The 23,696-nt window shown below is 34.6% G+C and overlaps 1 protein-coding gene across 1 annotated transcript in view; it reads left to right on the top strand.

Annotated features, from left to right (window-relative positions):
- Positions 1-23,696, top strand: part of LOC105228786 (protein Star) — a 100,835-nt gene that overhangs the window by 7,075 nt on the left and 70,064 nt on the right. The window lies entirely within an intron of this gene.

The raw sequence follows: 23,696 nt of genomic DNA, 5'->3' as shown, positions 1-23,696 counted from the left end.
TGGCAGCAACAACAATACGTACTACTTGTCCAAAAATGTATGTGTCTTCATCTGTATATACATATGTGTGTGTGTGTGTTGGTGGCCGCCAATGCACAGATGCTACAGCCAGAGCAGACGTCTGCTGACGCCTCTTGGCATTCATTCATCCCTAGATCATGTACACGTTCAAATTATATGCCCTGTGTCCATTCTTGGTTTGTTGCTTTTTTTTCTTCTGAATATTTCTTTCTCATGACTTGTTGTTGTTGTTGGTGTTGTTGTGTTTTTATTACTTTTTTCTCATTAACATGAGCAGCAGCTGAGCCCAAAAATATGTGTGTCGGGCTTATACACAAACGTGTATCGTCGGTATGTTTGTGCATAAAGTGATCTTGAAGTCTCAAGAATTCCATACTGTTGTGCCTAGCAGTAAAAAAAAATACAAATAAAAATTTGTTCCCACTTCTTCGGTCGCTTATGAAAATCCAAACTGACAGATGACAGTTTTCGTTATTGCTTTTATTTTTTTTTAATTTTATTTTTATATTTTTTTCTCAGGTTTTATGCAGTTGCATGCTTTCTGCCGCTCTAATCGCCCCCTTCCCATACCTACAGTTTGCTTTTCTCATTTACGTGTACGCTCTCTGCTTCGCTCTCTCTATATTTTTTTCTCGCAGCCACTGCTGTTCCCCCGCTTGACGCGGTTTTTCTTCCGTTTTCTCAGACGTTGATCTGCTTGAGATCGCTGATCCCTGCATTGTGCACACAACGGCAGTTGTTCGCCGCTGTCATCTGATACTTTGGGGAACTATGCATTCACTTATGTATGTCTTCCGAAGTACTTAGCAACGTGCGTACCTCGATATGTGCCGATAAAAGTATATTTTTTATTATTATTAGGGCGCACGCGTACCTAAGTCTGTACATATGTAAGTATTTATGTGTTTCTGTGCGTTATTTAGAATAGAAAAAGGAAGCCTTCTTATTTGCTGCTTCATATTTCCTCATGCACTTCCTTCCAGTTTTAGCTTTTCCTTTTAGGCGAAGCATTTTATTATTTTTCTTTTTTTAGCGGCTTCTGTAGTGTCTCCTTGAGTTGCCTTATTGATCAGCGATCATATCTTGTTTCCGTGTGTTGCTTTGCTAAGGGTGTTTTGTGTGTTCTTTTTGGTTTTGAATATTTAGTTTTGAAATTTTTTGTTGAATTTCTCATACTCAATACAATTTTGAATTTTTTGTATTCTTATTTTACGATACGTTTTCAGTGATTTTAGGTTATAATTTAGATTCAACATGTTTAATCAAAATTTATATTTAATTTATTTTAATAGTGTTGAATTACAGTTATGATTACTGAGTCGGTCAACTCAGCTGAATATTTATACTTTATTGCACTACTTACTTTAGCCAGTTTCTGGTAGAAGTATATTAATCTTTCTGCTCGCAACATTTCTATATTAACTGTATTACATAAACCGTTTGAGAATTATAAATCGAATTTCGATTATGAATGAATTTTCAATATGAATCCGTCTAATGTACCAATTTTTCCACAGAATCGCCGAATTTTCTTTCTAAAAAATAAAAATGGTGTTCTGTGATTTCATTCATCCCTCTTTTTTATTCAATACTTATACTAAAAGTACCTATATATAATAAATATAAAGGTGTTAATGATATTTCCGTTCTACAAGTATTGCGCAATATAATTTTAATAGAATCAATAACATGTAATTTGGTTACAGAAAGCATCCGCAAAATAGCCATTACAATTCCATATCTTTCGTTTATCAAGTATTTCAATTCACACCTTGCCAACAAGCAACAACAAACTGTGATTTTGTTGAAAGCAATGATTTGGCATAACATGTTCTGCTGTCATCGAGACGGATGTTTTTTCCCATGCATTCCTTCATGCAGTGATCACTTTGACTCATAGCTGCCTAACAAGAGTGAGAGAACTATTATCTCCAGCGTTCTTGGCTGGCCAAACTGACGATTACATATACTGATCGATGCAGATTTTTGTAAAAAGCGGATGTTAAGCAATTTTATTGTTGTTGTGCGTGAAAAGTGTAAGTTTACAACGAAGTTTTTCAGTATTCGACGAGCGTAGTCGTTATAGATATGTTCTCTGTATATACGAGAAGTCCTTAAGTTTGTGAGGTGTCGCTCTGAATTTTCGAACACGTTCTTTTTTCGCCAAAAACCTGCTCATTTGTCACAACTGGCGATATCGCACCACTATAGCATATAGCTGTCGTACAAACTGATTAATCGGAATCAAGTTCTTGTATGAAAAAGTATTTTATTTGAAGAAATATCTCACAAATTTGGGCATAGATTGTTCTTCAAAGCAACGCTACAATCTCCGAATATGCTAATTAGATCGGATTACTATAGCCTATAGCTGCCATACAAACCGATCGATTAAAATCTAGCTCTTGTATGGGAAACTTTTTTATTTGAAAAGTTATCTTCACAAAATTTGGTATGAATTATTGTTAAAATCAACGGTACAATCTCGTGAGAAATTGTTCAGATCGGACAACTATAGCATATATCCACCGTACAAACCGACCGATGAAAATCAGGCCCTTGTATGGAAAGTATTTTAATTTGACGAAATATCTTCACAAAATTTGGTATGAATTTTCGTTAAGATCAACGGTATAATCTCCGAAGAAATTGTTCCGATCGTACTATACTATAGTATACATATAACTACCATACAAAACAACCGATAAAAATCAAAATCTTGCATGGATACTTATTTATTTGTGAAAGATAAAGTTTTTTCTTCAGTTTTTTTTTTTAATTTTTCCTAATTTTATATTTTGCAAAATATTTTTCATTTAATAATTCTGTCAGGCCGAAGATCGTTTGCTCCTTTTTGTGAAATTTCTGCACTTGTGAAATACATGTAGCACATCTTTTTGCTGCTTGTTGATGAAAGCTTAGCGTAACTTGCGGAAATCGCTTAATTTATACGCTGACTAATGCCCATACTAACGCCTAACGATCGTCTTCAATTAAGCCATACTTAACCGCGCTACATCATTGCTAGATTTTTCGCTGCAAACTAGACATCATTTCCACATATAGAAATCCTCCGCTTGCCGACTTTTTGAACTCTTCGCCACAACTTATTTTTTGCTACCCATTTTCTCAACTCATCTAAGCTAGCCTCTGTATGTACGTCTCGTCTTTCATGTCTTACACAATTATTTCGGTCTGTTGTGCAATTATTCAATTGTTCCTAATGACAAAATGCGCAAATTTACATTTGAACTGAGCAACTCTGTGTGAGAAATTAATGTACACAGAAGTGATTTATTAAAAATGTCAACTGGCGAGCATTTAATTCATACATATGTAAATTTGTAATATTTTGTTAGCTTAACACAGTTTGCGCGCCAGTTACAAGCGGTTTCAAGCCGTTACAGCCGCCTCTAAGGTTTTCATGAATGATCTTCAGCGTGCTTAATATTTGCTCTAGATTAATTCATATTCCCTCATGAGCTGCCCACATCATCATAACGTCTGCGACTCGCTATCAAACCCACTTGAATTTTCACACATTGCAAAAATGTAATAGAAAGATTTGCTGTAACTACTCGTACAAGCGCCATTTGTTCGCTTTCAATTTGTTCATTCATAAGCAAATGTCACTCTCGAATTTCGCACACAATTAGTGTTTAGTGGTGTCAATCCACTAAAATGAACTGTTAACTTAATTGGATGTGATTGCGGCGATGATTCATTGAGTAAGTTGTTTAACGACTATCGGAAATGTTTGATATTTGGAGCAATGCGAGAACTTTATGTTTAGCAGTGCAGACAGGAAGACAACTTTTCTATGGAATGACTGGGATAAATGAAAAAGAAGTCTCAGAATTCCGTCGCGAGGCAGTTCATCGAGCTAAACTTGAGAACTCAAGTTCAGTATCGGTTAATCGGAAAAATTTTGTATTCCGTTTATCCCGTAGCCGAACTCCAGGAACATACGAAAACCGTTCTTACGACATTCGGGCCTACGTAATCGGAAGGACCTGGATTTTTACAACAAGAACAACAGAACCTCAGAAAAAGTTGTATGGCGGTGTGGAAGATTTTACTGCTTAAAATAATTTCATATCCAAAAATTAAAATATGTGGTATTATTATAAGCGAATACATGCACTGATCGAAGCCCTAACCAAATTTTTGATTTTTGACGAAATAACTTCCAAAGGAAAAATTGGTCTTTTGTGGAAAAATGTACACTTCAGATTGGCTTTAAATATTGCAATTAATGTCGAGATCTCATTCTTCCCATCATTACCCCAGAAATACATCCTAGTAGGTCGTGAGAAAATTTCAAGTCAATCGGTCCAACCATAGAAATTTTGCTCAGGGACTCAAAAACAGAGTATTTGGGAGCCGACAAAAGTTTTGCCAAAAGGTTTCCAAAAACGGTTTGTTTTCAATTTAAACTTCAAAGTGACTTAAATTCTAACATTACCTCACGAATATTGTATCCAAGGTTGTGAGAAGAATTCAACCCGATCGGTCCAGCTGTAGACAAGTTATAGTGGAGTATGCAATTTCCAACATTCTCTTTCTCTATCTCTTGTAAAATCTCCTAAAAAGTTGATTCGCTAGCCACTTTTGCTTTGTTTTTACTCCCCTGACTCCGGCCAAAGACTGTAAAACACCGTGTTGGGCTCACAATTATTTGAAAAATATTTTTTGTGCCTACAAAAACAGCAACAACCTTGTCAGAGACCCTGTTGCTACCTGGTTATAATTTATGGAATTTTCTATTACTCAAACTTGCTCTGAGGACTATCTTAAAATGTTTGCGTACTCCGTTTAATATTTATACTGTTGAAATAAGTACCCAATTTCAACCAGTTTCCTGTAGTAACAAGTTAATTTTTCTAGTCGCCACTTTTCCCTTATTAAATTAATTACATAAACCATTTGAGAATTATAAATCAAATTTTATGTATGAATGAAAGGGATTATATTTATTATTTTAGCCAGTTTCTAGTAGTAACAAGTTAATTTTTCTTTTTGCCACTTTTCTTTATTAACTGAGTTACATAAACCGTTTGAGAATTATAAATCGAATTTTGAATATGAATGAAAAGGTGCCAAATAATATTTTTTATTTTTTAATTTTTGCTTTTAGAAAGTTTATATTAACATAAAATTATTTTAAAGCAAAAGTTAATGGACCACAAGTCACCCGAAATGAAATCTAACAATATTTTCTTCTAGAAAGGTAAATGTTGCTTGTTATTCTTTAAGCTTCACAGCTTTCTTAGTATTTCCACCATTTGTAGACTATTTAAAATCTAATAAAATTACAGTGATTATAATTTTTACAGGGTGTGTCATTTGCATATAAATTTTCCACCAATTAAAATTGCTTATTAAATAGCAGCGTATATCTTAACTATTAAAACAACAAAATATGCTAATAAAAACTGGTATTTTCATATACTTTGTACCCAGCTATTACTACTTCGTCAGACATTTCATTTTGTGGCTTGCGACAGCAGTCACTTAATCATCACTTACGAATGTAGCAACGAGCATGACTTCAGCCACGACAGAGCAGTTAAAATATTTTAGTATCACTTAACCGTTACATTTTAACACATTTAGTGGCTAATAACGCTGAAATGCCGAAGATGCTGAACGAAGAATAACGAAATGGTAAAAAATGTGTAGGAGATTTTGTGAAATTGTTTTTGTATTTGTGAAATATTTTTTTTTTTAATTTTTTTTTATTTTTGAAGTATTTTTTATTTATTTTATTTTTGAAATATTTTTTTCATATAAAATTAGCTGAGCAACAAAAATGAAAATTAAGAAAAAAAAGTCCGCAACAACAATGTGCGAATGGAAACGAAACAAAATTGTCAGCGCCATGAATGGGCAAACGAGCAACCATAACATTAGTCAACAAAACAGTGCTAATAAATATTGGTAAGTAGTCACACTACACACTGGTAGACAACGAGCGGACTGGCGAGCAGGCGCGCAGTTAAGTACATATGTATGTGTCTAGATTTTGACTACTGACTGTCAACAAGACAACAAGCAGCAGCCGGCAACTCGCAAACTACAAACACATATGTAAATATGTACTCATATGTAGGCACCAAAGACAGCTGACAAACTGACAGACGCTTTGCGCCAATCCTATGAGTAGCTTTTGTGGGTACGCAAGCACAGGCGGTCATACCCCAAGTAGGTTGGAGCCAATATATATAGTGGGACGTGAGGAGGCTGACAACTGTCTCAGAACTTTTTACGCTCGAGTAGCTTTACTAAATTTGTCTAAGCTCGGCCATGCTTGAGTTTGTAGATTTTTTTTTGCATATACCGCTACTCGCTGACGTAAGTTCCATTGATGACGAGCGCGCGTTTGAGGCTTAGTTCTGCGCCACTGTGTATCCTGCTTGTATTTCATCGATATTTTTTTCGAACAAAAAAAAAACATTATTTTAGTGGGTTGACAGTCAATGGCCAAGCGCGCTACATATGTATGTACGTCTCGTGTGCATATGTAAATATGTATGTTTGTGTGCGAAGTCTTAAATTGCAATTCGTTCAAGTTTATGGTGTCGGCAAAACCTGATTTCCTCTTCGGCAGCAGCCCTCAATGCCACTTTAGGTGCTTATTCACCTATTTACGTGTATTTACAAGCGAATCATGCACGTACTCGTATTAATAGTGTAATTTTGTGTATGTATGTATGTATATTTGCTGGTTGTAGCTGAATTTCGCATTTGACTGAAATATTCATTCATAAAAGCAAAGCTGCCAGCAGGCTTACGAATTGTGAAATTTTTTTGGTTAAGAAACAGATTGGTTTTTATTTTTTTAATTCTTCTTTTTTCTTTTTGTAGACATTATTTGTTAACTGTTAAAAATATTTCAGAATTTTTATTTTATTATTTTTTATTTTTTTTTTACATTTTTTTAATTGTTATATAATATGTATTTTTAATTTCTTTTTATTTTTGTTATAGTAATGTTTTTTATTTTATTTTTATTTATTTTATTTTTATTTTATTTTTATTTTAATTTTTTTTATTTAAGTTTTTTTAATTTTTTTTGAATTTTTTTTTAAATTTTTCTTTAAGTTTGTTTTGTGTTTTATTTATTTTCGTTTGTTTCTATTAATTACTCCTTTTGCGCATAAATTTATTACTTTTACCATTAAAAGTTCGTTTCTTTTTACTTTATTTTTTTAGTTAATTTTATAAAATATTATTTGTTGTATTTTTTTATTATCTTTAGATTTGGAATTTTACATTTTAAAATTTTTTCTTTTAATTTTTATAATTATTTTTGTTATTTTATTCTTAATTTTAATTTTTAAAATTTAATTCTCATTTTGTATTATTTTTTTAATTTAATTTTTTTTTTCAAAATATATTTTTTTTTTAGGTTTTTTGAAATTATTTAGTTTTCTTGAATAGCGAAATTATTTTATTACAACAATTTGTTTATTTACATATATATATAATCGGTATTTTTGCAACTTTATTATATTTTGTATTTTTATAGTTTTTGTATTATTAATTTTTAATTTTTTAATTTAATTTTTTTTTTTTGTATATATTTTTTAAATAGTTTTAACTTTTTGTTTGGTTTTTCATTTTTTATTTTTCTTAAATGTTTTTAAATAAACAAGCTTTTTTATTTTTTTTTAATATTTTTTGTTTTATTTTTTTTTTAATATTTTTTTTAATTTTTTATATAGTTTTTTTTAATTTTTTATATATTTTTTTTTTTAATTTTTATTTTTTTTTTTAATTTTTATTTTTTTTTTAATATTTTTTTAATTTTTTAAATATATTTTTTTAATTTTTTTTAAATACTATTATATGTATATTAGCAAATTTATGTATGTGTATTTGTATTTTTTTCGACTTTTTTTAAGTTTTTTAGTTTCTATTTTTTTTTAATTTTTGTTATATACATACATATATTTTTTAATATTTTTATAAACATTTTTTGTTTTCGATTTTTATGTCCTTTTTTATATTTCCTATACATATTATATTTTTCATATGTTTTGTAATTTTTTTTAATATTTTAATATTTTTTGGACTGTATTATTGAGTGCTTCAATTTTTCGTTTTGTTCTTTTCCTAATTTTTTCCATTTTTTTTAAATTCATTTCTAATTTTACCGTCAAAATTGCTGGTGGGCTGCTGTGTCTACTTGCTTCGCTCAGCGACTTTTATGGTCAACACACTTCCCGTGCAAGAAGTTTCCGGCTTTTATTGCGCACAGCTGTGCTCCAAACTTATGACCGCTTTACAGTTTTTTGTCTGCCTTCCTCGCCACACCGCAGCACGTCGCATCGTACACCATTTTTAGTAGCTATTTTGGCCGAATTCGCGCACATTGTTGACATGTTGATGGATTTATTGAGTCATTGGCTGCGTTGTGGGTAATGGTGGTGGCCAATGTCGGTGCGGCAAGACCAGACACCACTTATGATTGTACAAACCATGCTGCCACTATGCTGTTTGCGTTTGTTTGTTTGCTTAGCTACTTTTCTAGCGCGCATAAATAGCCACCGGTTGGCTCATAAGTGTAAGTGTGTGCTGGTGTGTGCGTACTTATATTTTGTGTGGGTGTTTGTTTCGCTTTGCTAAGTGAAAAATCGCATTTCGCAGGCGCTAATGACTAATTAGCCGGTAACGAGTTTTTACTTGAACTTATTTCACTTATGTGAGTTCACTTTTCTATTTTTCTCTGCTTAGCATTTATTATTTTATCTTATTGTATAGCTATCTGTGTTTGTATAGTTCTTAGTTGTTGTCTTCTATCCTCCGTAAATTGTCATTTGCTGACCATCGCTTGTGGGGGCAGGCACCTTCGCTGGCAATTTGCACTAGCCAGCAAAATTCAATGTGAAATTAGTTGAGTTGTAAATTAGTTGAAATAATGCAAAACATTGAAAAGCTATTAAGTATTTGATTAGTTCAATGTTATACCGTGTGCCGTGCGTGTTGAGTTCCAGCAAAAGTTGTTTGTTTATAGAAGGCTTTAGAAAGGTAATGAATTCGTATTTACATTGACTTTCTTTTCCTTTCATATTTTTTTTGCTCGCTTCATTTTCCAAGAGTTCTTAAAATCATATCAGAAATTTATAAAGTTTTTATGCCTAGAACAAGGTATTTATGTGTATTTAGTTGGCCAAGAAGTTTTTCTATAAGGAAACGATCGGCGTGACGAGCTGACTTCATTTAGCCATGTCTGTCGATATGTCCGTTGTTGTTGTTATTGTTGCTGTAGCGGCAGGAAACATTCTTGAAGTAATTTCGAGAAATGGTGTCAAGTTGACAGTACCTGGTCGGCTAAAAATCCGGGTTCGTTCCAGTTACTTAGACCCGACTATCGTGGAAACGGGTCGATATGTACGTCTCTATGACCTTAGTTTTTGCGAATCAATCTGAAATTTTGCACACAGTCTTTTCTCCCCAAAAAACGATCAAAATCAAGGATCGAGGAGAATCAAGTTTTGAACTTATTGTCCAGATCGGACCACTATATCATATAGCTGCCATACAAACTCATCGATATACAAGATACCCTTTTATGATATAAGATATGCACCTGTGAAGGTACTGTACCGTCGGTTCAGCCGTATTTAACGTTTTTCTTTTCCTATTTTATACATATGTATATACGGTAGATCGTTTCCATCACAGACGGTTTTAAGTATTCAGAACGGAGCCGAACTTTTATACGACCAAAAGCAGACAGCTTGTCAGCACCGTTCTCAAATATATAAGAAACATTTTCAGTTCTAACACAAACAATACTCAAGGCTATGAAATCGAAGCGAAATTTTTTTGTTCGTTGCAACAACAACAACAGTAATGTCTATGAATCCGTAACGAGGGAGGTTTTTTCGGTCAAAAGTTGTCAACACGTCAGAATTCTTGAAAGTATTTGGGGAATCTTATATTCCGCCACAACAAGTTTGAATTTTTTCTTTATTGAGGCCCTAGGCCAGCCTCGAGCACTTAAAAGGCCTTATTATGATAATTTATTTGTCCGTCTTCTGTTGCTCAATTCGAAAATCGCTTTTGGGAGCACATCGTGTATAAAATTTTACTTACCCAAACTGATTGAACCGAAAATATTTTTCTATTTTTTTTATTTAGCTCCTAAGAGTGTAAATAATGGACTGTTTTTAAATCCTAGACTCGCCCGGTTCGGACGGTTGATTCTCACATCAAAAGTAAAGCGGGATCCGCGCGTCCTTTGTGATTCCAAAAATTCTAAAGCATAGATTATCAAATACTTATAATTCGACGAAGCGATTTGGTAGGGAAGGAAGTGTCTAGATAGTTCCACCGGTTCTAGACTTTGTTTCTGAGCAAATAGTTCATCTCTAGCGTTTGTACGAGGCTCCTGCAGTTATGAATAGATCCAACGCCAGATCGTGTGAGGACAGAGAGATTCTGTTCTTCCTAGAAAGCTCATTGGATTTGCAGTTTTCAGCGATTCTGAAGTGAGTTGGCAACCAAAGAAGTCGGTTAACAAAATAATTTGTTGCCTAACTCCATAAAAGAAAAAAAAGTTACTTTTCTACCTCACTATACTACAGGTTATCGTCTTTGCCTTGGCATGCCATATGTCTCCACTTTTCTGTACTGTTATATAGCTGGGCATGTTTGTATGTATAGTATGGTATGTATGTATTTTCAGTGCTACTTCAACATCTACTCCCATCATAACAAGCCGTCGTGGCTTACTTAAATATGCCTCAGATCTCTTTAGTTCTTTCATAGTTGTTGTATTTTCTTCCATTTTTTGTTTTTGTGTTTTATATTTTCCAGCAGCATTTCCCTGCTTATTTGTACTTGCATTTCCTTTACCTTGCCACTTTTTGCTGCACAAGAATTTTCAACAAAAGTTTACTCCAGCGGAACTTGCGGTGTTATTTTTAGTTTTAAACTTTATCGTCGCTGTTGTTATTGTTGCTTGCTTGCCCATTACTTTTGTAAATGCATGCATCTATGTATTTGTGCATTCCTTCCTTGCCTTTGCTTTTATGTGTTGCCCTATTGCAGCGCTGGAAAGTGCCTATTCGCTCGCCAGTCTGGCTGTCTTCAATTCTTACCGCCCCAACAAGCGTTGTTGTTGTTGTTGTTAGACCCTTTAGCTTGCCAACACCTTTCTCATGCATTTAGTGCTTTTGTTGTTTTATAGAAATTATATATATACATATAGATGTATATATATAGTTTTTATTTTGTTTTTGTACTTTATTAATGCGCACATGCATGCATATTGTTGTTATTGTTGTGCTAAGACTTATTGAAGTGCTGGGCGGCGTGTGACGTATGCGCGATTTGGTTGTGGGGTGTGTAGGGAGCATAAATTACTTGATTTGCCGTTGGCGTAGCAGCGTTTGTTTATTAATTACGCTTCGGTCTTAGCAATTTACTTAAAATATTTACTGAATTAAAATCGAAATGCTGCAAAAATCAAATTTAAGACCGGTACTATATATAGAGACTATTTAATAGAAATAAAAATTAGATTTTATAGCAGATCTGATGTATGTTTTCAATCAATTTGTGTGTCGGCAGCGCAATTATTTTTTGCTTAAAATTGCTATTCAAGTACAGCTGCACCGAGCAAAGGTTGTGTTTTGCTGGCTTATGTCAGTATATACATATATATTTGCTTATTTCATAGTAAATATATTCAATAATGCGATGAGCCACTGAATTTTTCACACTTTCTTTTTTCTCTCGAGAAGCTGCTCATTTGTCGGCACCAACGATCTCAGACCGCTTTGGATATATCGATCAAAATCAAGTTCTTGTATGGAAAACTTTTTCATTTGACAAGATATCTGCACGAAATTTTGTATGAATTATTATCTAATGCAATTTTGTAATCTATGAAGATATTGTTTAGTTTGGATCGTTATAGCATATATCTGCCATACAAACTGAATTATCTGAATCCAGTGCTTGTATGGAGATTTTTTTCATTTGACAAGTTATCGCAATGAAATTTGGCACATATAATTCTCGAACGCAACGCTACAATCTACCAACAAAATGTTCAGATCGGAGCGCTATAGCATATAGCTGCCATATAAGCCGAACGATCAAAGTCATGTCTTTGTACGGAAAATATTTTTATTTGACGAGGTATCCTTACGAAATTTGGCACAGATAATTTTCGAAGGCAACTCTATAATATCTGAAGAAATCGTGCACATCGGACCACTACCAGATATAGCTGCCATACGAACTAACCTATCAAAATCAAGTTATTGTATCGAAAACTTTTTATTTTGACAAGATATATTTACGAGATTTTGCATAAATTACTTTCCAAGGCAAAAGTAAATTCTCTCCAGAAATTGTTCAGATTGGACCGATATAGCATATAGCTGCCATACAAACATATCGTTCAAAATCAACTTCTTGCATGTACGATTTACAAAATGCTTGGTCTGAATCAAGAAAATTATTTTTCACCTTTTCATGCCATAAGAAATACACTACTGAAGAAAAAAGTTAAAGTTTTTTCTTATTTTTATCATAACACACTCACCTCATTCGGTTATCGTTCAATAACTCATTCCAAGGTCTTTAAAGTCGTTTCGGCAAATAAAAAAAAATCTGGGTCACGCGATTACGTTATCTACGTTATGCTAAAAAATGTTTAACATTAAATATTTTTACGTTATTTTTATTTCTTTTTTATATTTTGGTGTGGCTTAATTACCCACGCTTTTACTCTCAAAACACAGTTCTTAAGCAAAAAATAATATCTAAAATAATATTAATAATTAAATTGTTATCTCCAAGTATTTAATGTTCAATGCTCAAACATAAAAAGCTTCTTTAAGCAATCTACAGTGCCTACCAGCAGCAATCGTACGCAACGCTCCAATTAACTGACAACAACTAAAAGATAAATAGTTGCATTGAGCACTAAATTCACTCGACTCACAGCGCGAAAGTGGTAAAATGTGTAATTGTATTCATAAAAATGATTTACATATATGTATGTATGTAAGTATATATCTTTTCGCACAACAGCTTCAGCATCTACATAACATTAATATGTACTTAAGTAGCTTTTGCTCCTCGGCTACAGTCAGCGTCTATTAATTTCGTTTAATGTTCACTTAAGATGACTTACTTACCGAAATAACACGCTTTGCGGTTGCTCTTCGCGTCCACGCATTCATTAGTCTATTAAAACGGTATTGTTTACCATATTATATGAGAAATTTATGCTTTAAATGACGTAATTAAATTGTAATTGCACACACACACATGTAAATATTTTTTTATATTATTAATTTCCGGACAGAGACCGTAGATCATGGTAGAGTTTTTTCATTTTAGTATAAATATGTTCATTATGGTTGACCTGCTGCTGTGTTCTTCAGTTTTTCATTAACTACAGTGGTGGGTTGGGTAATTGCAATTTCAGAAACTAATAAAAATTGATTTATTTCCGATTTCAATAAAATTTTGTCAATTTTATAAGGAAAATCTTATTTTTGTGAATTATTTAGGGTTACTATATCCGTCTTACTCAAAATCAGTCACGTTGTGTATGTACACCAATATGGTAACCCTAGAATTATTTGTTATGGTAACCTATATTATGGTAACTTGGACACCTATCGGCTTAATATTCCAATTCATTGTTTATTTTAAATTACAACCCATAGCTTCGGATCTTATTCGGCAGCTTTTATGTCATCTCTAAATCGGTTCTTGTTTTTTTTTTTTTTTAAAGGGTGCATCTCTCAACTGAGGCTGTTTTCCTCTTTTCTTTGGGAGGGATGTTCCGCCTTCTCACTTTAGCTCGCTTTCAAACGAATGTTTTTTTGGTTATCCAGAGAGAGATCGGAGGTCATGAGCTGCTTCAGCCATGTATAAAAAAATAGTTTCTGGTTACTCTGAAGTCAATGGCGCTCAGAGAACTTTCCTCACTCGCGTGAATTTCTACACATGGATCCATCGTTCATTTCGGCGTAAGCAGAGTCTATGCCAAAAAAGAAAAAAATCAGATTTTTTCGTTATTCTTTCTTCAAAACACGTTTTCAATTATTTTTTTCTCTCAAGTATTTTCAAATAACTCTGAATATAGGGTAACTTACTATTATTACTTACGAGTTTTAACATTTTTATGCTCGATAACAGATTCTTGACAAAGCAGTGATTCATTGTCAAGTACCTCGCTCTCTGTTCAAATTGCTTGTCACTTAGTCAATATTTAGCTCTCTTGTTTTCCTCTCATCTATTCTATTTCGCTATCGCTAGTTTTTCTTTCTCGTATTCTTTCTGCCTAAGTCGTCGAATCACTCTGTCTCTCCATTGTGTTAGAACTGTTGTCATTATTTTTATTGTAAAATTTTCGTCTGTGCTTAAATCACAATTCATTCTTAACTCTAATTTTGAGTTTTTCCTTAAAATTGCCCAAAATAATAAAGGAAAGTTTGAAAAGTTATTGTGGTCATCAAAAAAATCTTCAAAGCCAGTATATAGAATCCTAAAATTTTGGATTGCAAAAAAATATTCTTTAACTCTCTTTCTCTCTCTCTCTCTCTCTCTCTCTCTCTCTCTCTCTTTCTTTCTCTCTTTCTCTCTACCTCTCTCTCATACTCTTTCTTTCTCTGTCTCTTTCTCTCTCTCCCAAACCCACACTTTTTATCTCTCTCTTTTTCTCTATCTATCTATCTCTCTCTCTCTCCAAATTTCGGTGTCAAAAATCATTGTAAAATAGGTCATTGGGCCTCAAACACCATCTCCAAAGCAAATATATGGCACCCCGATATTTCGATAACGTAAAAATATACCTGTTGTATATTTCTCTCTCCCTCTCTCTCACTCTATTATGTTAGCAGTATAGTCATAACCCAAAACTTACCGATCTAAACCGGTTTAGTTTGCCGAAATAACAGCATTTGGCTGTATAAAATCCGGATAAACTCCTCCTTCCACTGCATTTTTACTCACCGCCACTGTGGCATAATGTCTATTCGCTTGGGCGATCGATTTATTAAAACTTACATATGCTGTCTTTCTAATTGACTCGAATGACGTTAGTAAAACTTGTTTATCACTACATGCTTAGCTTATTAATTTTATATACATTTCCAACAGTTTTCCACAAGAAAGTAAAGAAAAGCAACAAACAACACTAAATTAACACTGTTCTCCTGCATACACACAAATTGATGGGAATATAGTTGTTTACGCAGCGCCCACCTAGGGTGACGAGTTGCGCACGTTTTTTTTTTTTTTACCTGCACGAGGTAGGTTTTCCCCGCTGCCTTGCTGCCTTACGCACACCAAAGCACTACCCAATTTCAATTATAACTCATAACTCTTTTTATTACAAGTAAATATTCCAGGGAAGAAATAGCCAGTAATTTGATTGGTAACTTTTGCTGCATGCGCATACAAATTATGTACTTACACACACCTACACTTACACAGCTATTTGTGGCATAATTTTGCCTTCATCGATACATTCTTGTTGGGTAAATCACTTAGCACATGCTCGGAACTCGGAAGTCTATTGACCAGTTTAACGATTTAATGTGAAATTTGTTGAGTTAGCTCATTGCTGTTGCTGTTGTTGCTGTAAATTCCCGAGATAACATTGCTAGGCGTACATTTCCATGAATATCTATAGAACAGACAGGTTCATCATATTTATTTAGGGTTAAATCGGTGGTAGTAGATAAAGAATTGGCTTGTTAGCCCACTATTAGCACTTCATTAAGTGGACGTTGTCATGTGGCACCCACTTACATACACACATATGAATGTTTATACGCACCCACAAAGGTTCTTATACTTCACTTCGAAGAGTTGACGAACCTCGAGTTCTAAATAAAATATATTCATGTTTATTTTTGTCATTCACTTGAGTATCGACAACAAATGCTGCTTATGTGTGTATGTATGTATGTGTAGTGTGTATACTCGCTTGACGCTTCGGTATTTACCTGTAAATACTCATGTTGACATTTCGCTGTTCGACATCGTCATGCCGCTTTTATTTGCACACTTGATGAACAATTGTTGTTTCGTCAACATTTATTATTTAGCCTTATCAGCGCTCTATTCTCATATATTGTTGTTGTTTTTTTTTGTCATTATATTGTGCCATAAAATGTATGAATGAGCGAGTTAATCATATTAGCCCCACAAATAACTGCAAATATGTACTTGAGTGCCCTGGGTTCGCACCTTCGCCGCTGATAAGATTAAAAATATTGAAAAATAGCAACAACAAGCGTTATGAAATATTGTTGTGACACGCCTTTTATGTTGCGCATAAGCATCGAGCTTACAGTTATGGACATTAGAATAGGTACCAATGATTTCAAGTTGGAAAAATAAAATGTTTTTCATTGAAAAGTTGCTTTCTATGTTTTCGTTTGTAAAATTCAAAGCACGAATTATGGGAAAATTATTAAATTTAAAAAATTATTCGGTGTACATAATACTACACCAAAATTATATACTGAAAAGCTTTTGGCCTGACCGCGGAATTGCGCATCTGGTAGTAGAACGCAAGAAGATACGAAAACATCGACACGCTCTCATTCTACCGATAGCCGATATAGGGTGCCTTTCCTTGCTAGCTCATAAGCTTTGCAATTTCCTGCGATTCCGCTGTGTCCCGGCACCCTTACCAGGCTTATCACAAAAACAATCGATGCGATGGTGCGAGGCGAGGCACCTGCACCAACCTTGAAAGCACTCTTAATGAGTTTAAGGCTCGTGTCGCCGCTCTGGTATCTGAGTGAATGGTAACTTCTCTGAAGAAGCGGCACTCCGGACCAGCAGATCTACTGCTATCTTAATGGCAATAACCTCGGCTTGGAAGACACTGCAACAGTCAGGAAGTCTGAAGCTGGAGTTGATATAGAGCTTTTGCCAGTAAACGACTCACTCAAACTCCTCCAACGGCTTCTTCCGACCCACAACTTACTCGTCGGTATATGGGCCGAGAAGGAGCCGCCAGAGTTCGGTTTGGCGACTCTACGATCCAAGTGATCTGTAAGTGTGTGAGGATATCCGAACGTTCATACGTGTTTTTTAAAGAACCAACATTCTCTGAGTCTGATGGCAACTTTCGCAGCGATACACCTATCGACGATGTCTACGGGCAGTAAGTGCAAGATGGTGTTAAGTCACATGGTTGGAGTGCACCACACATGCTGATGAACGCCGGCCGTTAAAAGCTCTCGAGTTTCTTTGCATGTGTGGTCTTTTCTAGAGCCCTTCACCACATAAAGAATCCATAGAACATAATTGGCTTTACTGGGACTCGAAGACCACTTTCAGTGAGAGAACCCATCTTTTGCAAATGGCTCCTCTAATGCGGTATAAGGCAATAGACGCCTTAACATTAACGAATAATTTCTCTTATATTGTATTATCCCAATACCAGTGGTGGGGTCGTAAGGTCCAAGCTAGTCGTCATCGACGTCGTCTAAAGGGAGGCTCAGGAAAAGTTCTTGACCAATGTTTTCATAACATGGAAGAAGCGGCGTTGCCACTTATATTTTTTTATTTATAGTTAGATTGTATTTTTGTTCTTTTTTCGATAAACTAAATAGAACTAGACATTTTGTAATGTTAAAACTAAGCCAGTGTTGCCACTTTTCGATTTTTTTATTCTTGTAAATTTTTTTCCTTATATCTCATTAACTTTTCCGATCAATTAAGTCGAATCATCAGTGATAACGTCCAATTAAGTCGAAGTGGTGTTGCCACTTACATATATTTTTTTTATATATGTATGTATTGTTAAGGTTTTTTCATTACTGTTATATTTTAATTTTTTTTTTCGATAAATTAATAAAACATCTACTTTTTTGTAATGTTAAATCGAAGCCAGTGTTGCCACTTTTCGATTTTTTTATTCTTGTAAATTTTTTTTTTTCATTATATCTCATTAACTTTTCCTATCAATTAAGTCGAGTCATCAGTGATTACGTCCAATTAAGTCGAAGCGGTGTTGCCACTTACATATGTATATTTTTTTATTTATTGTTAAGTTTTTTTCATTACTCTTGTATTTTAATTTTTTTTTCGATAAATTAAATACAAGTAGATATTTTGTAATATTAAATCTTAACCAGTGTTGCCACTTCTCTATTTTTTTATTGTTTGTAAAATTTTTTTCCGATCAATTAAGTGATTTTTTGGTTTAATTTATGATTTCGTAAAATTAAATCTCAACCAGTGTTGCCACATATGAGCAGGCAACTGATTTTCAGTTTATTTCTTACTTTTTAACACGTTTGATTCGTTATTGTTGTTGTGGCGGCAAGAAATAACCCTGAAATAATGTTGAAGCATGCTGCCGAGTTAACAGTCCGTGTCGGGGTCGCGGTAATTTTGATTCGCTTTATTAAGCGGGAGTAGTACCCAATTTAATGCCCATATGTGTACATATACCTTCAACAAACACCTATAATATACTTTTGATCGCCATTCAGTTGATTTTTATTGCCACCATGATTTACTCCGTTATTTACTTGCCATTCTGTTGCTTTGCACTTGTCCATTTTTCACAGCACTTATTAATAAATCTTCATGATAAATAAACATTTGGGTAAACTTTTGGCGAAGTTCGTGTATGCTTTTGTTGTGTTTTGCGCATTTCACCCACTTCAAAACAGCTTGCACAGATGTGGCATGTCTGCGTTGCATTCATTTACCGTTTTGTTGAAATATATACCGAGTATGCCGAGTGAGTGACCAAGTGTTTATTTAGATTATATTATGCGGTCGGTTGAAGGCGAGACGTCGACGAAGGCGGCCAATTGATGAATGATCTTGAAAATAAGTGCTTCGCAAATGTACTGAGTCAAAGTATTTAGTAGCTGTGAATGTACGAATGTCAGGACATCTTTGGCTGTGAAGAGTTCATAAAATTGCTGATCTTTTGTTTGCTTTGTTCATATACTATTCATATATTTCCAAGTATTTTCTTTTTAATTTTTTTTTTTGATTTATTTGTATTTTGGTTGCTGTTGCCTCCTTCTAGCTTTGAACTTGACCCAAGCGTAGGTGCGATAGTGGGTGGGTGGGTGCTTCATCGTGTTTGTATGGGTGTAATTTGCGGAAGAATTGTGCATTGGAAAATATTTCAGCTGCACTGTATTTTGTATTTAATTTACGTTCTTGCATTGTAGTAAATAACGCTGATTTATATGTAGTTGTAAATTTTATAACATATTTGATTTTTTGTAGATGCTAATGAAGAGAGATTGAGAGAGAGAATGAATGATTGATCAATAATGGATTTTTTCTTCTTGTTGAGTATATTTGGAAATTCCTCGAATATGACGTCAAAGAAATTCGGAAATGATTTTTTAAAATTATTTAAGCGAGTATTCTTCGCCATAAAATGGTACAAAGTAAGAAACTTAAAATATTCATTAAGCGTTTGATACAGCATACAACAACAGTTACGCTTCCTTATTGCTGTTTTTTTTTACAATTTTCTTAATTTCCAAGCTTACCAGGCGAAATCTCTTTCTATTACCTTTATTACTCTGATACCACTCTCAACCTATTTGTTATTTATTATTTTTATAATTGAAATCTTCTCATAAAATAGTCGTACTACCAAAACTATTGACTTCTAACTGTATTTTGTAGGCCAAGAAATGCAACAAGTCTCTTACGATCAATATATCCCCAGAGTTTTCTCGGAGTGCTTATTTTTATTCCTTAATTGGTTCTGTTTGACTTCGAACTGCCGAAAACCTAGTTCTCTAAACATAAGACGAATGATTCGGTTCTAAAACATAAACGTCTTCATATAACTTTCAGTTAAAATATGTTATTTATGTTTTTAGAGACCTTTTCCAAGAGCATTACAGAATGAAAAATGTATTCGTGAGAATTCATATCTATGGCTTATAGCTTTAGATTCTTAACTTGCAGGTAGGTGTGCTGTGGTATTAAATCTGGTACTCTTTAACTGATCTCTAAATCTATCTTAAATCAGGTTTTATTTACTAATTTAAGAAGGCTAACCAGTTAAGAAATTAAAAAATATTCTTTCTCGTGTTTTATAAAAACATTTTCGAATGAAGAAAGAGCATAGTTCCGTTTGCTGTGTACTCTGCTGTTCCCTTCCGACTGGAGTTTATTCGACGAGAACACATTCGAAGGGCCATCGCAGTCGGGTTAGGTTATCGTCTGATCCCAAAATGGGGTTTTTAAAGGTAGTCGACTGTGAGCACAGAAATATATGTAGTTCCGTTTGCTATTTCCGTAACTCTGTTTATTCGACAGGAACACAATACGAAGGGCCTACGCAGTCGGGTTAGGGTACCGTCTAGCCTCAAAATGGGACTCTAGAAAGGAAGTTGACTGTGAGCAAGAACATAGTTCTGCTTACTCTGTACTTTTCGCCGTTTTCTTAACTCCCGACTGGAGTTCATTCAATATGAACAGATACGAAGGGTCAACGCGGTCAGGTTAGTCTGAAAATGGGACTTTATAAAGGTAGTCGACTGTTATCAGGAAATCTCCGAGGAGAGCGTTTTTTTAAAAGCTTCTCCTCATCAGTAGTTTTAATGCTTTTTGAGATCCGTAGAATCCACTTGTTGTTATCTAAGATACAAGCGGAACTACAACGATTTTCACCTTTTTTTTACCAGTCCATGAGGTTATAAGTCTAAGGGATCTTACTATAAACAATCTTTTCAAATAAATTCTAAACATTCGAACTCTTTCTTTTAATAGTAAAATCTATAAAATCTTTCTGTTGCTTGCCATGCGATACTCATAATTGTGGTAATATAAATCGCCCTTCTTGCTGAGGTTTAGACCATAATAAAAACTAAAGCAAAAACAAAATGTACAACAACCACAATGCGACCGCATTGATTTGCGGAGCAGACAATTGTGGTTACAGTTTTTAAAACCACAAAATACAACAATTTACAACAAAAACAACCGAAACTTGTCAACAGCAACAAGACAAAGGGTAATTTACAGTACAGTAGTCTCTTGCAGGTAACTTATAAACAACTTTTGTTGACAATGTAGCAAATTGTTTGTTGTTATTGTGTTTTACATTTAAGAAAAGGGTGAAGACACCAAAAGTAAAAATAAAGTGAAGTAAAAACAAGTTTTTCGCCATCCGAATAGTTTCCAACACTTTCTAATGAAAATGCGCACAAAGCTACCGAGCTAAGCACCATAATGACTCAAAAGTGTTGAGCGTTGGATGGCTGACGCCGCGCAATTTGTAGGTGAATGACTGTGAAAACAATGTTAACTCATGTATTAAAAGACAAAAGACAAATAAAAGTTAGTTGAAATGCCAAAATTACAGTACATTTTTGTCGAAACTGTAGGCACAATGCTGAAGGAAAATCAAAAATTTTTAGTAACGAAAGGTGTGCGAAGAAATATTGAAGTATTGTCGGAAAAGAAGAGATTTAAGTGTTGCTAAGCGTTAAATTTCGAATCAAGCTTATGAATGATACGTGTATAAAATTACTATATTTAGATCATATGGAACGATAGGAGGTCTCATGGTATGGATAAATGTTAAGTCCAGCTCCTTTATTATGTTGAGGTCGTTTTTTATGGTTGGGGGTCTTACAAGACTCACTACCCCGTCTCACAGTAGCTTGAAAAGTCTTTCTTAGAAGCAAATTTAAACAAGTTCACATATGACTTGGTCTGTTCCGGTAACGTAGATCTGAATGTTGTGGGAACAGTGGTTGTTGTACCTGGTACTAACCCCCGTTCGGATGATAAGAATTAAATAAGTTGTCATCGGCGTCATCCAACGGTAGGCCCAGGAAACATGCTGTTTGCACGGGGTCGGACCATAGAGAGAAGGGTGTCGGATGTGTTGGATTGCTAGGGCATGCAAAGAGGACTCATTGTACGTTGGACATATTTTTGATATGTCAGGGTATATTCAGGATAAGTAGGAGTTTAACCTGCTGCAGTATCTAGAACAAAGTTGCGCAAGACTCACTCTCGTTTCTCACGGCAACTCGAGTCTTCGTCTGCAATGGGTGTTTGTTTGACTCCAAGTACGGTGAAGGTGTTGATGACTCCACTGTGAATTGCGGTTAGTGTATGTCTGAAGTTTGTTGCGTTCGAAGTCTGGTCGGCGTATTTTTTTGTGTCGCCGACGTAGTTGAGGAATGAATGGAGATGATTTCTGCGAAAGCAGTCTAGCAGAAACTGCATGGAGAAGAGTTCATTATGTTTCTTAACTGGGACGGGCCATACGGGCCTCACTGTGCAGGTGTTTGATGGGGGACATCTAGAGGCGTCCTGACGTAGTCCGTAGTGCAGTTCTGACATGGTTGTAGCTTCGATTGTATCAGGTGCATTGCCCACCATAATATGGATATTCATTATCAAGTTGCATTCTATATAGATCCGTGCATCCATCTATGCATTTCCAAAATATTTTTGGTGTGAACACCTGGCACTGTTGACTGTCTGCAATGCCGTCATATTTGGTGAAAAAAGAATGGTGCACCTATTTTGGGCATGTCGTGAGTCAGAAGCACAAAACTGTTATTGTCTTCACGCATACGAATTACTACGATGTGCTAGCACTTCCTATACTACAAACTACTCAAGTTAAGGCATTACAGACACTTACTATACATATATACTAGAACTTAAACTGAAGACAAACACACACTTAAAGCGAAACAGGTGTGCGAACAACAGCATAATTAATAATCGTGGGGAATGGGAAAGTGTTGAAAGAGGGCATGTGGAATCTAAGTACTACATTTCGCTTCCCACAACAAGCATACACACGCACACCAACAGTAGTAAGACCTTTAGAAACTAAGTACGAATGTTAAGCAACAACAATAGCGTGGCAGAAGCAAGTAACAAGCGTCGACTGGGCGCCATACCAAGTCAAGGAAGGTTGGTGGTCAGTCGGTGGTGGTCCGCTGTTGTCCAGGGGCAGCTCTATTGCAAAGCGGGAAAATTTCAGTCGCCATTTTGTAGAAAAATTATCTACAACTGCCTTACAGTGCACATGCCACGGTAGGCTCTTTTGACCATTTTGGCCCACAGTCAGCCAGTCCGACAGTTAGTTCGTGCAGCTTCGCTACTTACTACGTGTACTTATTTCGCCTCGCTTTCCGTTGCTTGGTCTGAGTGTTGAAAAAATGTGTCAACGCACATGTGACCGTTTACATACCCCAGCGTTGGCTGGCTTCAACGTCAGGCGACCCGTTAAATGAGCGCCCCTCTAAAGCGCCTAAGGGCACTCGCATTAAAACACCTTAAATGGCACACAGGGGATTGTGATGTTCGTTGCTGTTGCATGGGTAGGTGTATATATAGACTCGTGCGTACTTTTGCGTGCGTGAATCTTTGCCACAGCCGTAGTTGTTCTGCAATGTTGCAATCAAATTTTTTAATATTTCCACGTGTGTCTGGTTTTGTGTGCATTTTGGTTGGTATCTCTTTTTTTCAATACATTTTTCAAAATAATTTTTTTGTTATTTTTAAATAATTTTTTATTATTTTCAATATTTTTGATTTTTTTTTCATATTTTTTATTTTAATATTTTTATTTTTTTAAAATATTTTTTTTTAATGTTTTTATTTTTTTTTTAATTTTTTATTTTTATTTTTTGATATTGTTTTTTTAGTTTTCA

Source organism: Bactrocera dorsalis, chromosome 1 (genome assembly GCF_023373825.1).
Source record: "Bactrocera dorsalis isolate Fly_Bdor chromosome 1, ASM2337382v1, whole genome shotgun sequence".
Taxonomy (NCBI): domain Eukaryota; kingdom Metazoa; phylum Arthropoda; class Insecta; order Diptera; family Tephritidae; genus Bactrocera; species Bactrocera dorsalis.
This window is presented reverse-complemented; position numbering and strand designations above follow the sequence as displayed.